Below are 5,709 nucleotides of genomic sequence, written 5' to 3' on the forward strand. Positions count from 1 at the left end.
GCCGTCTTCGAGGCTCCGACTCATCCACCGAGTGCCGGACGCGTGGAGGACGATCGGTCGACCTAACGTCCACTTCCATTCGCACTGATTCGCCCCTGCTTCCCTTGCCCTTCCATTTATCCCTCCATTGCGCCCCTTCGACACTCGACCGGATTTCGGCAGCGAATCTATCTTTTTGTTTTTCCTTCTTTTCGTTATCTACTCGAATTACACGTATACTGGAATATGCAAAATTTCGCGGGCTTATTTAACCTTCACCCCTTTACCTTTCTTTTAATTAATTTCTATCTACGGATGAAATAACCCGAATGCGTTTGAATATATTTCAAATAATTGAATGAGTATCGTTACCGTAAAACTCGACATGTAGCTTATTAATAAATAAAGTGAAGATAAATTTGATTATACCTTAATGCAATTATTTTGCTTGCTGTCTTTGGTGTATCGGGTTAATGGAAAAATATAAAAACATAACATCATTTAACGAATTTTCCAACGTCGAATATAATCATAACGAGGGAGTATCATCTAATGAAGATGCTACCTCGTTTAGCGATAATGAACCTGATTAACAAGATTCCGAGGACGATGTATTTCCTGTACTAAAAAGTGATCATGATATTGGTAACAGCAAAGATCAAATTATTTCCAATCGTACATGAAAATAAATTGCCTGAAAAAACGACCAAGTATCGGAAATTATTTCTTGAATTGGACCTTCAACTACAAAAAGTGGAAACATTAAGACGATAAGAAGATTGCGTCAATTTATCTATGATATTATCATTATACATATAATGTGAAATATATGCATGTAATAAATGAGAAATATATTGGATATCTGTGTGTAAACGAAATTTACATTTCTCAAATTAATTTCCTTCCTCTCCATACTAAACATGTAAGATGACGTTCATAATGGAAGTTTCATTATAGGTAAAATTGTCCTGTGTCGACCACCTACGACGCTATTCAGTGACCGAGGATTAATTGACAATTAATTTTGATCAAAATACAGTGATTAATAATTAGTTTCACCCTGTTTCTTACTAAAATTATTTAGGTTTCTTCAGAGGAATTTTTCCAAAATATTTCCTTGGATACATGATTTTTTATAGATCAATTAAAGAAAATACTACTTTTATAGAATTTAAGGATCAATCCATTTCGGATACCAAGAAAGAACTTTTCTCTTTCAATCGAATCACGTATTCTTAGAATCCTAGTTTCTAATAAAGTATCCAACAATCTTCCATTTCCTTTAAACAACGTTTGCCTGTGCAAGTCGAAGACAGAATGGGATACGGTTCGAGCAAAGCGACTGAAACGAAATATGATTGAGTCGAAGCAGTTATATTAGGAAATATCGATCCACGAATCGATTGTGTCCCTTGAAACACATCCCCCGTGTATATACGTGACGGATACGTACAATCGACCCCTTGCTACCGTCCAATCGCTAGCACAGGAAGCGATTATAGACTACATCCTGGAACATACGTTCGGCCTGTTCGCCCTCTGCGCGTATACTAAATCGAATGCTGCAGCAACCTCCTAATCGTGTAACTAATAAGCGGACAAATCACGGGTACACAACGAGAAAGTGGTAAAACAAGGGAGACAGTAAAATCAATATAGGATTATTGCCTGTTATACCGGTGGAACAATATTGCACGATGGAAACGTGTTCTGTAATCGATGTTGCTTTGTCTATTAATCAGATTTGCAAACAGAACGCATCAAAGGGATGATATTACATAGTTTTGAGTGTCTACTAATTTTGCTTAGACGAACAGACAATTTTGATAGCGAATTTCATATTGACGTCATGACACGTAACGAATTATTCATTTGCGATTCTGTATAAAGGTACTTGCATTTCCCGTGATGTTCGAGAATAGCACACCAATTGCCCTTTCTAGGAATCCTCTGTTCCTGTACTGTTCTTGATCTATTTACGTACCGTTTATGATAATCAGCTTGAATACCGTGGGGGCCACTGATAACTAGTATCACAAATTTGATGCAATTGAATAATTGAGGGGAGAAATTCTTTTAATCCCAACGATACTTGGAATATTTTAAAGTACATAAATATAAGGTAATTGATTTTGGAAAGTAGGTAGAATCAACGAATCTACGGTTCCTCTTATCGTGACATGTTAATCGTACATAAATAAGCAATTAAAACATCGGATATAACTATAAAATACACCATTCGAAGAAGTGAACAGCAATTATAGTATCCGTTTTATGGCTATACGCTAGTCTTACAAGAGTTAGCTATTAAAATATGGTAAAAGCACCTTCACCATAGATAACAGTTCGAGGATTAGTTTTATGGTTACACGGTAATTTTACAGAAATAATCAATTAGAATACTTTGGAATGGATAAAGTATTCAAATTCAGGGAATAAAAGGAATTATGTTGGAAATAATTCTAAAATATTTGATGTTTCAAAAATCATCAAATTCAGCTACCATCTACGGTACGCTAAAGTACCAGAACGACCCTTCCAACCTAACTGTTATCTCTGTCAACGAAACAATTTAGACACACTTGCTTCGCATTAACGTTGTCATTGTAGTATCGTTTGAACGTAAGTTACAAGTTGACCGAAGAGAAAGTATCATTGTGAAAAAGTACCGTAGTTAATCGCGTCGAGGAAGCAAACTTACCTCGCATTCCATTCTGTTGTCGTACTGAATTCACTCAAGACCCTTCAAACAGTCCGGCTATACGGTTTCTCGTTTTCTCGGTCAAAGGCAGCAGCACTAATCGGTGGAAAGCACTCGAAGCAATAGGAGAATGGCCATCGGTGTTTCAGTAATTTCTGAACTTTCCTGTCTTTAATACTCCGATCCTCCTCTTATCTGAAACAGATGGACGTAGCGTGAGTGGATACAAAACTACTTGGAATGATCCTTTAATCTTCGCCGCACTAGTCTTTAAATTTCCATATCTTCCTGTACTTACGTCGCTCTTCTTATAAAATACTTGAAACTCGTTTCAATGAGCCCTCGTACCTCCGCCGTCGTTTCAAGCCCAATTACCTGCAATTTATGTACGTAAGCAACAAGTATTCATAATCGTTATGGCATTAGGTTGAGACACATCAAATGGCGGATGCTGGATTTTTAAAGGATTTTAAATTAAACATAGCAATCTAGACTATGCAAATTAAAATTGTATACCGGAATTTGAGAATTCGAAGGACTCGATATTATATTAAAAATCACTTATCTACCAGCGTCCAGAGCTTTGAATATGTCTTTCCCGAGGCAACCTTAAGACCGGTTTCAATGCAGCGACAATGGACCGCGTTGAGAGCCTCTGAGAAGTGGAAACCGCGCTTCGAGGGGTGAACTTGCAGCGTGCGTCGTGATTAAAAAGTCATCGCGGCCGATGCCCTCTTCACGGCACGTTGGTCATCGTTGGGGTGCGGTACGAGGCGCATTATGTCGCGTTTCCGCCAGGAAGCAGGCGCAGTCGGGACGACAGCCTGCACCTCGTTTCCGTGCGCTCCGAGAGAACGTGCCTTGCGGACACCACGGATAAGGATGAAGATACGGGACAGAAAACGGGCGCGAGTGTGATACAGCGACGGTACGATAGCGGTACGGTGGTGGAAAAAAGGGAACGAAGAGGAACCGGGAGAGAAAACGTTGGAGGAGATAGAGATGCCACCGACGGACACGTTCGCGACACTAAAACAGACTCTCATTTCGGGGGCGAATCCGAAGCCACCCCCCGCGAATGTGTCTGCACGTGCACGAGGGTGAACGAGCCACGCGGTGTAAAGGGGAGGGTAGCCAATGTGCAGTTTGTATTCTGCTCGGCAGAAAATACTCGTTCGTTACAACGTATACGTACGGACGCCACTCGCCGAAACTCACCGTCATCGTCGTCGATGTCCTCGACCTTATCTTCCTTCTTTCCACCTGCAACATCCCTTTATATTCATAACGATACTCCGACGGAAAAGGTACGAACCACGAAGCTATACATTAATTTACATTTTAATGGGAATATTTTATGTATTTAGTACTAATTTAAGTGATAATCTTTGGATTAACTAGATAAGGGTCGAAGTGGGCCTGGTCGTCATCTAAAATATGGTCTGGCCCAGCTGTCCCATTAGAAATTATTGGAATAAATTACAAGATATTTGTCGACGAATAAAATTAAATATCTGGAAAAGAAATGCAGGAAAATGAAAATTGAAAGCAGACATTTTGAATTCTTCTGGTCAGATTCATCTAGAATACAGTGGATCTTTGTTGATCGATATCCACGAAGTTATTAGCAATTTGACGAACGCAGAACACTCGAAACGACTGTTCTAGAAGCGATTAGTTTTTCAAGTAGCTGCTCTGGTGCTTACGCACAACCAATGAAAACCTCGATACGCACTATGTGATTATTATTGCCTCAGAGTGTGGCTCGGTTTGATACGGCGTGGTATAATATGGTGTCCAATCGCAGACGAAACGCGATATCTTAGGAAGGTTTACGAAAGAGGCTTCTTAATGCTTCTGGAACGGTGCTTGACCTAAATAAAATGCTACTTCGACGTGACCAGTTTGCCGTTCCGTGGCCTAAGATTTGCCGTTCGAGCGGGATATTATTTATTTACCTTCTTCCATTCCCTTGAGAGCTTTCGCGAGATAAGCTGTATAAATTCATTTAAAACGAAACTTCATAAATGATGTGTACGTAGAAATCATTACGAACGGTGAAAATAGTTTGCTGCATAATTTGAAGGGTGGTTCATCACCCTGTTTATTTCAATATCGTTTCCTTTTCGAATTCAAAATAATTTAACTACTTTTTACTTCAACTTAGTCGAAGTTATTCAGATCAGAATCGTCTCATTTTTATCTGACTACAATTCAACTAGGAACCAAGTCAGAGTACGTTCCTTGTCTAGCCAATAACGATCACGAGACCCCTCATTGCCTCTTCATCCGACCGATCGTACGGAGAGGGAAGTATCCACTTGTCTTGTCACCCCAACATTAACTGTATCGCTTTTGGTAAATCGTTCGCACGAAAATAAACAATCCTTTTATTCGTTTCAACAGAAATAGGATAAATTGTACTGAATAATGTCAGTACTTATTTAATGTAAAACAAAGACTCACCGTATTCGGTTCAACTCTTTCGAATAAAGCGCCAATTGCACAGTTTACCGAAATTCGTTTTTCCACGAATTTTCATTCTTTTTCTATTCTTCCATTCTTCGCAACTCGCGACCATAGTGACCGTAGTGTTAGGTCAGCAAGTCGTTGGATACGGGGGCTATCAGACGCGATATTGCGTTTACCTTGGACGAGTACCAGTAAAGTTGGGTGGTTTCGATAATGCGTGTTCGTCCATGACGGTGTAGCGACCAGCTTCGAGGCTGTCATAAAACTAAATGAAGCGTTCCGGGCTCCATTTCCTCCTTCGTTCCTCGCCATCGCTTTTTTACCATCTGTGACCCGACGACCTTACCTCTTCCACAATTTCTTCCGCGCCGGGGCACGAAGAATGGAAACGCTGCTCGAAATAAACTATCGTAACAGCGACAGTTTTCGTTATGAATTGTAAATTGTATAAAAGCTCGAATCGATTGTACCTTCAAATTCTGCAGCCACGCGGTAACGCCGGAGAAATGAAAATCTTGTCGAAGTGGGAATAAATTTTACAATTGAATAACGTTTTT

Source organism: Osmia bicornis, chromosome 9 (genome assembly GCF_907164935.1).
Source record: "Osmia bicornis bicornis chromosome 9, iOsmBic2.1, whole genome shotgun sequence".
Lineage (NCBI taxonomy): Eukaryota > Metazoa > Arthropoda > Insecta > Hymenoptera > Megachilidae > Osmia > Osmia bicornis.